Source organism: Heptranchias perlo, unplaced genomic scaffold (genome assembly GCF_035084215.1).
Source record: "Heptranchias perlo isolate sHepPer1 unplaced genomic scaffold, sHepPer1.hap1 HAP1_SCAFFOLD_1459, whole genome shotgun sequence".
Classification (NCBI taxonomy): domain Eukaryota; kingdom Metazoa; phylum Chordata; class Chondrichthyes; order Hexanchiformes; family Hexanchidae; genus Heptranchias; species Heptranchias perlo.
In genome coordinates this window covers 10001-22500 of record NW_027138710.1, presented here as the reverse complement: position 1 = coordinate 22500, position 12500 = coordinate 10001, and positions in this window count along the sequence as shown.

Genomic DNA, 12500 nt, shown 5'->3' with positions numbered 1-12500 from the left:
ACTCTCTGACACCGAATCGCCGCAAACGCGTTTCGATTTTTCGGCTTCGGTACCTCCCATCAGACTTTGACTGGCCATATCTCCGGACTCACGTGTCGCAGCCGGGACCTTCAGGTACCGTTCGACGCGTCTAACCCTGCCCCGTCGAATGGCGCCCCTCGCGGTGTGGTCCGATTTCCGCATTTTGGTCAGATTTGCCTCCAAAGTTTTCAGATTGAGTTGACGAATGCCCCCTACGGGGTAACCTCTTGCCCTTTCGGACATGGTCCCTGTGACTTAATTTCCGCCTTTTGCTCAATCGTTTCCCCATTTATAATTAATTTTAAAAATCGGGTTACTCAGTTCTGGTTTACCAGTTCCCTCTTCGGACTTAGTTTTTGGTTAATCATTTCCGGTTCACCAGTTCCCGTTTTGGACTTAGTCTCTGCGGGCCGTTTCTCATCTTTTGGTTCATCAGTTCCCCTCTTTTAATAATTTTTTGGCTGCTTTCGTTTGATCATTTCCCTGCCTTCTGGGTGACTTTTGCCCCTTAGGACTTCATCGCCGCACATTATTTTCGACTTCTGGTTGATCATTTCACCCCTTTTAATCATTTTTGCAACTTTTGGTTAACCATTTCACCCAGCTTCTGGTTAACCATTTCCCCTTTGGGACTTAGTCTCTGAGCATTCTTTTGGGATTCTGGTTAATCATTTGCCAATTTTTAAAAAATGTTGCCGCTTTTGTTTAATGCTTTCTGGTCAACCTTTCCCTCTTTCAGACTTCACCGCGGCACATTGCTTTAGCCTCCTGGTTAATCATTTCACCCCTTTTAATCATTTTTGCAACTTTTGGTTAACCATTTCCCCCAGCTTCTGGTTAACCATTTCCCCTTTGGGACTTGGTCTCTGAGCATTCTTTTGGGATTCTGGTTAATCATTTGCCAATTTTTAAAAATGTTGCCACTTTTGTTTAATGCTTTCTGGTCAACCTTTCCCTCTTTCAGACTTCACCGCGGCACATTGCTCCAGCCTCCTGGTTAATCATTTCACCCCTTTTAATCATTTTTGCAACTTTTGGTTAACCATTTCCCCCAGCTTCTGGTTAACCATTTCCCCTTTGGGACTTAGTCTCTGAGCATTCTTTGGGATTCTGGTTAATCATTTGCCAATTTTTTAAAAATGTTGCCACTTTTGTTTAATGCTTTCTGGTCAACCTTTCCCTCTTTCAGACTTCACCGCGGCACATTGCTTTAGCCTCCTGGTTAATCATTTCACCCCTTTTAATCATTTTTGCAACTTTTGGTTAACCATTTCCCCCAGCTTCTGGTTAACCATTTCCCCTTTGGGACTTAGTCTCTGAGCATTCTTTTGGGATTCTGGTTAATCATTTGCCAATTTTTAAAAAATGTTGCCACTTTTGTTTAATGCTTTCTGGTCAACCTTTCCCTCTTTCAGACTTCACCGCGGCACATTGCTTCAGCCTCCTGGTTAATCATTTCACCCCTTTTAATCATTTTTGCAACTTTTGGTTAACCATTTCCCCCAGCTTCTGGTTAACCATTTCCCCTTTGGGACTTAGTCTCTGAGCATTCTTTTGGGATTCTGGTTAATCATTTGCCAATTTTTAAAAAATGTTGCCGCTTTTGTTTAATGCTTTCTGGTCAACCTTTCCCTCTTTCAGACTTCACCGCGGCACATTGCTTTAGCCTCCTGGTTAATCATTTCAACCCTTTTAATCATTTTTGCAACTTTTGGTTAACCATTTCCCCCAGCTTCTGGTTAACCATTTCCCCTTTGGGACTTAGTCTCTGAGCATTCTTTTGGGATTCTGGTTAATCATTTGCCAATTTTTAAAAAATGTTGCCACTTTTGTTTAATGCTTTCTGGTCAACCTTTCCCTCTTTCAGACTTCACCGCGGCACATTGCTTCAGCCTCCTGGTTAATCATTTCACCCCTTTTAATCATTTTTGCAACTTTTGGTTAACCATTTCCCCCAGCTTCTGGTTAACCATTTCCCCTTTGGGACTTAGTCTCTGAGCATTCTTTTGGGATTCTGGTTAATCATTTGCCAATTTTTAAAAAATGTTGCCGCTTTTGTTTAATGCTTTCTGGTCAACCTTTCCCTCTTTCAGACTTCACCGCGGCACATTGCTTTAGCCTCCTGGTTAATCATTTCACCCCTTTTAATCATTTTTGCAACTTTTGGTTAACCATTTCCCCCAGCTTCTGGTTAACCATTTCCCCTTTGGGACTTGGTCTCTGAGCATTCTTTTGGGATTCTGGTTAATCATTTGCCAATTTTTTAAAAATGTTGCCACTTTTGTTTAATGCTTTCTGGTCAACCTTTCCCTCTTTCAGACTTCACCGCGGCACATTGCTTCAGCCTCCTGGTTAATCATTTCACCCCTTTTAATCATTTTTGCAACTTTTGGTTAACCATTTCCCCCAGCTTCTGGTTAACCATTTCCCCTTTGGGACTTAGTCTCTGAGCATTCTTTTGGGATTCTGGTTAATCATTTGCCAATTTTTAAAAAATGTTGCCACTTTTGTTTAATGCTTTCTGGTCAACCTTTCCTCTTTCAGACTTCACCGCGGCACATTGCTCCAGCCTCCTGGTTAATCATTCACCCCTTTTAATCATTTTTGCAACTTTTGGTTAACCATTTCCCCCAGCTTCTGGTTAACCATTTCCCCTTTGGGACTTAGTCTCTGAGCATTCTTTTGGGATTCTGGTTAATCATTTGCCAATTTTTTAAAAATGTTGCCACTTTTGTTTAATGCTTTCTGGTCAACCTTTCCTCTTTCAGACTTCACCGCGGCACATTGCTTCAGCCTCCTGGTTAATCATTTCACCCCTTTTAATCATTTTTGCAACTTTTGGTTAACCATTTCCCCCAGCTTCTGGTTAACCATTTCCCCTTTGGGACTTAGTCTCTGAGCATTCTTTTGGGATTCTGGTTAATCATTTGCCAATTTTAAAAAATGTTGCCACTTTTGTTTAATGCTTTCTGGTCAACCTTTCCCTCTTTCAGACTTCACCGCGGCACATTGCTCCAGCCTCCTGGTTAATCATTTCACCCCTTTTAATCATTTTTGCAACTTTTGGTTAACCATTTCCCCCAGCTTCTGGTTAACCATTTCCCCTTTGGGACTTAGTCTCTGAGCATTCTTTTGGGATTCTGGTTAATCATTTGCCAATTTTTTAAAAATGTTGCCACTTTTGTTTAATGCTTTCTGGTCAACCTTTCCCTCTTTCAGACTTCACCGCGGCACATTGCTTTAGCCTCCTGGTTAATCATTTCACCCCTTTTAATCATTTTGCAACTTTTGGTTAACCATTTCCCCCAGCTTCTGGTTAACCATTTCCCCTTTGGGACTTAGTCTCTGAGCATTCTTTTGGGATTCTGGTTAATCATTTGCCAATTTTTAAAAAATGTTGCCACTTTTGTTTAATGCTTTCTGGTCAACCTTTGCCTCTTTCAGACTTCCCCGCGGCACATTGCTTCAGCCTCCTGGTTAATCATTTCACCCCTTTTAATCATTTTTGCAACTTTTGGTTAACCATTTCCCCCCAGCTTCTGGTTAACCATTTCCCCTTTGGGACTTAGTCTCTGAGCATTCTTTGGAATTCTGGTTAATCATTTGCCAATTTTTAAAAAATGTTGCCGCTTTTGTTTAATGCTTTCTGGTCAACCTTTCCCTCTTTCAGACTTCACCGCGGCACATTGCTTTAGCCTCCTGGTTAATCATTTCACCCCTTTAATCATTTTTGCAACTTTTGGTTAACCATTTCCCCCCAGCTTCTGGTTAACCATTTCCCCTTTGGGACTTAGTCTCTGAGCATTTCTTTTGGGATTCTGGTTAATCATTTGCCAATTTTTAAAAAATGTTGCCACTTTTGTTTAATGCTTTCTGGTCAACCTTTCCCTCTTTCAGACTTCACCGCGGCACATTGCTTCAGCCTCCTGGTTAATCATTTCACCCCTTTTAATCATTTTTGCAACTTTTGGTTAACCATTTCCCCAGCTTCTGGTTAACCATTTCCCCTTTGGGACTTAGTCTCTGAGCATTCTTTTGGGATTCTGGTTAATCATTTGCCAATTTTTAAAAAATGTTGCCGCTTTTGTTTAATGCTTTCTGTTCAACCTTTCCCTCTTTCAGACTTCACCGCGGCACATTGCTTTAGCCTCCTGGTTAATCATTTCACCCCTTTTAATCATTTTTGCAACTTTTGGTTAACCATTTCCCCCAGCTTCTGGTTAACCATTTCCCCTTTGGGACTTGGTCTCTGAGCATTCTTTTGGGATTCTGGTTAATCATTTGCCAATTTTTAAAAATGTTGCCACTTTTGTTAATGCTTTCTGGTCAACCTTTCCCTCTTTCAGACTTCACCGCGGCACATTGCTTCAGCCTCCTGGTTAATCATTTCACCCCTTTTATCATTTTTGCAACTTTTGGTTAACCATTTCCCCCAGCTTCTGGTTAACCATTTCCCCTTTGGACTTAGTCTCTGAGCATTCTTTTGGATTCTGGTAATCATTTGCCCAATTTTTAAAAAATGTTGCCACTTTTGTTTAATGCTTTCTGGTCAACCTTTCCCTCTTTCAGACTTCACCGCGGCACATTGCTCCAGCCTCCTGGTTAATCATTTCACCCCTTTTAATCATTTTTGCAACTTTTGGTTAACCATTTCCCCCAGCTTCTGGTTAACCATTTCCCCCTTTGGGACTTAGTCTCTGAGCATTCTTTTGGGATTCTGGTTAATCATTTGCCAATTTTTTAAAAATGTTGCCGCTTTGTTTAATGCTTTCTGGTCAACCTTTCCCTCTTTCAGACTTCACCGCGGCACATTGCTTTAGCCTCCTGGTTAATCATTTCACCCCTTTTAATCATTTTTGCAACTTTTGGTTAACCATTTCCCCCAGCTTCTGGTTAACCATTTCCCCTTTGGGACTTAGTCTCTGAGCATTCTTTTGGGATTCTGGTTAATCATTTGCCAATTTTTAAAAAATGTTGCCACTTTTGTTTAATGCTTTCTGGTCAACCTTTCCCTCTTTCAGACTTCACCGCGGCACATTGCTCCAGCCTCCTGGTTAATCATTCACCCCTTTTAATCATTTTTGCAACTTTTGGTTAACCATTTCCCCCAGCTTCTGGTTAACCATTTCCCCTTTGGGACTTAGTCTCTGAGCATTCTTTTGGGATTCTGGTTAATCATTTGCCAATTTTTTAAAAATGTTGCCACTTTTGTTTAATGCTTTCTGGTCAACCTTTCCCTCTTTCAGACTTCACCGCGGCACATTGCTTCAGCCTCCTGGTTAATCATTTCACCCCTTTTAATCATTTTTGCAACTTTTGGGTTAACCATTTCCCCCAGCTTCTGGTTAACCATTTCCCCTTTGGGACTTAGTCTCTGAGCATTCTTTTGGATTCTGGTTAATCATTTGCCAATTTTAAAAAATGTTGCCACTTTTGTTTAATGCTTTCTGGTCAACCTTTCCCTCTTTCAGACTTCACCGCGGCACATTGCTCCAGCCTCTGGTTAATCATTTCACCCCTTTTAATCATTTTTGCAACTTTTGGTTAACCATTTGCTTCTGGTTAACCATTTCCCCTTTGGGACTTAGTCTCTGAGCATTCTTTTGGGATTCTGGTTAATCATTTGCCAATTTTTTAAAAATGTTGCCACTTTTGTTTAATGCTTTCTGGTCAACCTTTCCCTCTTTCAGACTTCACCGCGGCACATTGCTTTAGCCTCCTGGTTAATCATTTCACCCCTTTTAATCATTTTTGCAACTTTTGGTTAACCATTTCCCCCAGCTTCTGGTTAACCATTTCCCCTTTGGGACTTAGTCTCTGAGCATTCTTTTGGGATTCTGGTTAATCATTTGCCAATTTTTAAAAAATGTTGCCACTTTTGTTTAATGCTTTCTGGTCAACCTTTGCCTCTTTCAGACTTCCCCGCGGCACATTGCTTCAGCCTCCTGGTTAATCATTTCACCCCTTTTAATCATTTTTGCAACTTTTGGTTAACCATTTCCCCCAGCTTCTGGTTAACCATTTCCCCTTTGGGACTTAGTCTCTGAGCATTCTTTTGGAATTCTGGTTAATCATTTGCCAATTTTTAAAAAATGTTGCCGCTTTTGTTTAATGCTTTCTGGTCAACCTTTCCCTCTTTCAGACTTCACCGCGGCACATTGCTTTAGCCTCCTGGTTAATCATTTCACCCCTTTTAATCATTTTTGCAACTTTTGGTTAACCATTTCCCCCAGCTTCTGGTTAACCATTTCCCCTTTGGGACTTAGTCTCTGAGCATTCTTTTGGGATTCTGGTTAATCATTTGCCAATTTTTAAAAATGTTGCCACTTTTGTTTAATGCTTTCTGGTCAACCTTTCCCTCTTTCAGACTTCACCGCGGCACATTGCTTCAGCCTCCTGGTTAATCATTTCACCCCTTTTAATCATTTTTGCAACTTTTGGTTAACCATTTCCCCCAGCTTCTGGTTAACCATTTCCCCTTTGGGACTTAGTCTCTGAGCATTCTTTTGGGATTCTGGTTAATCATTTGCCAATTTTTAAAAAATGTTGCCGCTTTTGTTTAATGCTTTCTGGTCAACCTTTCCCTCTTTCAGACTTCACCGCGGCACATTGCTTTAGCCTCCTGGTTAATCATTTCACCCCTTTTAATCATTTTTGCAACTTTTGGTTAACCATTTCCCCCAGCTTCTGGTTAACCATTTCCCCTTTGGGACTTGGTCTCTGAGCATTCTTTTGGGATTCTGGTTAATCATTTGCCAATTTTTTAAAAATGTTGCCACTTTTGTTTAATGCTTTCTGGTCAACCTTTCCCTCTTTCAGACTTCACCGCGGCACATTGCTTCAGCCTCCTGGTTAATCATTTCACCCCTTTTAATCATTTTTGCAACTTTTGGTTAACCATTTCCCCCAGCTTCTGGTTAACCATTTCCCCTTTGGGACTTAGTCTCTGAGCATTCTTTTGGGATTCTGGTTAATCATTTGCCAATTTTTAAAAAATGTTGCCACTTTTGTTTAATGCTTTCTGGTCAACCTTTCCCTCTTTCAGACTTCACCGCGGCACATTGCTCCAGCCTCCTGGTTAATCATTTCACCCCTTTTAATCATTTTTGCAACTTTTGGTTAACCATTTCCCCCAGCTTCTGGTTAACCATTTCCCCTTTGGGACTTAGTCTCTGAGCATTCTTTTGGGATTCTGGTTAATCATTTGCCAATTTTTTAAAAATGTTGCCGCTTTTGTTTAATGCTTTCTGGTCAACCTTTCCCTCTTTCAGACTTCACCGCGGCACATTGCTTTAGCCTCCTGGTTAATCATTTCACCCCTTTTAATCATTTTTGCAACTTTTGGTTAACCATTTCCCCCAGCTTCTGGTTAACCATTTCCCCTTTGGGACTTAGTCTCTGAGCATTCTTTTGGGATTCTGGTTAATCATTTGCCAATTTTTAAAAAATGTTGCCACTTTTGTTTAATGCTTTCTGGTCAACCTTTGCCTCTTTCAGACTTCCCCGCGGCACATTGCTTCAGCCTCCTGGTTAATCATTTCACCCCTTTTAATCATTTTTGCAACTTTTGGTTAACCATTTCCCCCAGCTTCTGGTTAACCATTTCCCCTTTGGGACTTAGTCTCTGAGCATTCTTTTGGAATTCTGGTTAATCATTTGCCAATTTTTAAAAAATGTTGCCGCTTTTGTTTAATGCTTTCTGGTCAACCTTTCCCTCTTTCAGACTTCACCGCGGCACATTGCTTTAGCCTCCTGGTTAATCATTTCACCCCTTTTAATCATTTTTGCAACTTTTGGTTAACCATTTCCCCCAGCTTCTGGTTAACCATTTCCCCTTTGGGACTTAGTCTCTGAGCATTCTTTTGGGATTCTGGTTAATCATTTGCCACTTTTTAAAAAATGTTGCCGCTTTTGTTTAATGCTTTCTGGTCAACCTTTCCCTCTTTCAGACTTCACCGCGGCACATTGCTTTAGCCTCCTGGTTAATCATTTCACCCCTTTTAATCATTTTTGCAACTTTTGGTTAACCATTTCCCCCAGCTTCTGGTTAACCATTTCCCCTTTGGGACTCAGTCTCTGAGCATTCTTTTGGGATTCTGGTTAATCATTTGCCACTTTTTTAAAAATGTTGCCGCTTTTGTTTAATGCTTTCTGGTCAACCTTTCCCTCTTTCAGACTTCACCGCGGCACATTGCTTTAGCCTCCTGGTTAATCATTTCACCCCTTTTAATCATTTTTGCAACTTTTGGTTAACCATTTCCCCCAGCTTCTGGTTAACCATTTCCCCTTTGGGACTTAGTCTCTGAGCATTCTTTTGGGATTCTGGTTAATCATTTGCCAATTTTTAAAAAATGTTGCCGCTTTTGTTTAATGCTTTCCCTGCTTTGTGGTCAAACTTTTCCCCTTTAGGACTTCATCGCCGCACATTATTTTCGAATTCTGGTTAATCATTTCACCCCTTTTAATCATTTTTGCAACTTTTGGTTAACCATTTCCCCCAGCTTCTGGTTAACCATTTCCCCTATGGGACTTAGTCTCTGAGCATTCTTTTGGGATTCTGGTTAATCATTTGCCAATTTTTAAAAAATGTTGCCGCTTTTGTTTAATGCTTTCTGGTCAACCTTTCCCTCTTTCAGACTTCACCGCGGCACATTGCTTTAGCCTCCTGGTTAATCATTTCACCCCTTTTAATCATTTTTGCAACTTTTGGTTAACCATTTCCCCCAGCTTCTGGTTAACCATTTCCCCTTTGGGACTTAGTCTCTGAGCATTCTTTTGGGATTCTGGTTAATCATTTGCCACTTTTTTAAAAATGTTGCCGCTTTTGTTTAATCGTTTCCCTGCTATGTGGTCAACCTTTTCCCCTTTCAGACTTCATCGCCGCGCATTGTTGTCGACTTCTGGTTAATCATTTTTCCCCTTTAAATCTTTTTTTGCCACTTTCGGTTAACCATTTCACCCAGCTTCTGGTTAACCATTTGCCCCATTATACTGAATTTTTCCGCTTTGGTTTAATCATTTCCCTGCTTTCTTGTCAACCTTTTCCCCTTTTGGACTTCGCCGCCGCACTTTGCTTTTGCCTTCTGGTTAAACATTTCTCCCCTTTTAATCCTTTTTCCCACTTTTGGTTCACCAGTTCACCCAGCTTCTGGTTAACCATTTCCCCTTTGGGACTTAAGTCTCTGAGCATTCTTTTGGGATTCTGGTTAACCATTTGCCACTTTTTTAAAAATGTTGCCGCTTTTGTTTAATGCTTTCCCTGCTTTCTGGTCAACCTTTTCCCCTTACGACTTCGCCGCCGCACTTTGCTTTCGCCTTCTGGTTAATCATTTCACCCCTTTTAATCCTTTTTCCCACTTTGGGTTGGACAGTTCACCCAGCTACTGGTTAACCATTTCCCCTTTGGGACTTAAGTCTCTGAGCATTCTTTTGTGATTCTGGTTCACCATTTGTCCCTTTTTAAAAGATATTGCTGCTTTTGATTAAACCTTTCCCTGCTTTGCGGTCGACCTATTCCTCTTTCAGACTTCATCGCCGCACCTTGTTTTCGACATCTGGTTCAACATTTCTCCCCTTTTAATCCTTTTTCCCACTTTTGGTTAAGCAGTTCACCCAGCTTCTGGTTCACCATTTGCCCCTTTTTACTGAATTTTTCTGCTTTTGTTTAATCATTTCCCTGCTTTGCGGTCGACCTATTCCTCTTTCAGACTTCATCGCCGCGCATTGTTTTCGACATCTGGTTCAACATTTCTCCCCTTTTAATCCTCTTTCCCACTTTTGGTTAAGCAGTTCACCCAACTTCTGGTTAACCATTTGCCCCTTCTTACTGAATTTTTCTGCTTTTGTTTAATCATTTCCCTGCTTTATGGTCAACCTTTTCCCCTTTAGGACTTCGCCGCCGCACTTTGCTTTCGCCTTCTGGTTAATCATTTCACAACATTTTAATCCTTTTTCCCACTTTTGGTTAAACAGTTCACCCAGCTTCTGGTTAACCATTTGCCCCTTTGGGACTTAAGTCTCTGAGCATTCTTTTGGGATTCTGGTTCACCATTTGTCCCTTTTTAAAAGATATTGCTGCTTCTGTTTAATCCTTTCCCTGCTTTGCGGTCAACCTTTTCCTCTTTCAGACTTCATCGCCGCGCATTGTTTTCGACATCTGGTTCAACATTTCTCCCCTTTTAATCCTCTTTCCCACTTTTGGTTAAGCAGTTCACCCAACTTCTGGTTCACCACTTGCCCCTTTTTACTGAATTTTTCTGCTTTTGTTTAATCATTTCCCTGCTTTCCGGTCAACCTTTCCCTCTTTCAGACTTAATCGCCGCACATTGTTGTCGACTTCTGGTTGATCAGTTCACACCCTTTTTTATCCTTTTTCCCACTTTGGGTTAAGCAGTTCACCCAGCTTCTGGTTAACCATTTGCCCCTTTGGCACTTAAGTCTCTGAGCATTCTTTTGGGATTCTGGTAAACCATTTGTCCCTTTTTAAAAAATGCTGCTGCTTTTGTTTAATGCTTGCCCTGCTTTGCGGTCGATCATTTCACCCCTTTTAATCCATTTTTGCCACTTTGGGTTAAACAGTTCACACAACTTCTGGTTCACCATTTCACATTTCGGAACTTTTATTCCCACCATTACTTTGGGCTTCTGGTTCATCATTTCACGCTGTTTTACAAATCTTTGCCGCTTCACTTTTAATCCACAAACCGTGGCTCGCTTTCGGGTGGGGGGGGGGGTAGCGGGTTTGGGCCGGGCACTCGACATCCCGGTGTGCGACCGGGTTCGTTCTGGTACCGCTCGGTGCCCCTCGTCCTGCTCTTGCCGCGGAAGCAAACCAGACGACCGTCGGTCTCACGCCCGAGGGGAGAGGAGGCGGAAAGCGGTTTGCAGCCTTTCGCTGTACCTCCGGCGGGCAGCGCCGCACCTCCGAGTGCTCGGTACCGTTCGCTGCACCTCGTCCGGCCGCACGCAGCGAGCCAAACCCGGAGGAAATCGGCCTGTGCCTTCTCGAGATATGGGCCTCCGGGTGGGACGGACAAACCGGGGCCCCGAGCTCGCTTTCGGCGGCCCGGCACTCGACTTCCCGGTGTCCGAACGTGATCCTTCCGGTACCCTTCGGTGCCCCTTGCCCGACTCTAGCTCCCGTGCTGAAGCGGAGTCGGTCGGCCTGACGGCCTGCCGAGTTAACCAGCGGAAAGCGGTGCGCAGCCTTTCGCTTGCAGCTCCGGCGGGCAGCGCCGCACCTCCGGCTGCTCAGTGCCGTCCGCTGCTCCCCTTCCGGCTGCACGCAGCGAACCATACCCGGAGGAAATCGGCCTCGGCCTTCCGGAGATATGGGCCTGCGAGTGGGACCAATAAATCGGTGCACATTTCCGGCTCGGTTTCCGGCCTCGGCACTATCAGTTCACGCCGTCCGACCGACGTCGTTCTGGCACGGTTCCGTTGCTCCTTGATCCGGTCCAGCCACGGTAATCAGCCGAAGATGGTGGGGGGGACACATTGCCCGCCGAGTTAGCCGGAGGAAATCGGCCTCGGACTTCCTCAGATATCAGCCTCCGGGTGGGACAGACAAACCGGGGACCCGAGCACGCTTTCGGCGGCCCGCTGGTCGACTTCCCGGTGTGCGACCGGGTTCGTTCCGGTACCGTTCGCTGCCCCTCGTCCTGCTCTAGCCGCGGAAACAAACCCGACGACCGTCGGTCTCACGCCCGCGGAGGGAGGTGGCGGAAAGTGGTTTGCAGCCTTTCGCTGTACCTCCGGCGGGCAGCGCCCGACCTCCGAGTGCTCGGTACCGTCCGCTGCGCCTGGTCCGGCCGCACACAACGAGCCATACCCGGTGGAAATCGGCCTGTGCCTTCCAGAGATATGGGCCTCCGGGTGGGACGGACAAACCGGGGCCCCGTGCTCGCTTTCGGCGGCCCGCTAGTCGACTTCCCGGTGTGCGACCGGGTTCCTTCCGGTACCGTTCGCTGCCCCTCGTCCTGCTCTAGCCGCGGAAACAAACCCGACGACCGTCGGTCTCACGCCCGCGGAGGGAGGCGGCGGAAAGTGGTTTGCAGCCTTTCGCTGTACCTCCGGCGGGCAGCGCCCGACCTCCGAGTGCTCGGTACCGTCCGCTGCGCCTGGTCCGGCCGCACACAACGAGCCATACCCGGTGGAAATCGGCCTGTGTCTTCCGGAGATATGGGCCTCCGGGTGGGACGGACAAACCGGGGCCCCGAGCGGTGGCACCCTGCTCGCTTTCGGCGGCCCGGCACTCGACTTCCCGGTGTGCGAACGTCATCGTTCCGGTACCCTTCGGTGCCCCTTGCCCCACTCTAGCTCCGGTGCTAAAGCGGAGTCGGTCGGTCTCACGGACGCCGAGTTAGCAGGCGGAAAGCGGTGCGCAGCCTTTCGCTGTCACTCCGGCGGGCAGCACCGCACCTCCGAGTGCTCGGTACCGAACGCTGCGCCGCCTCCTGCCGCACGCAACGAGCCATACC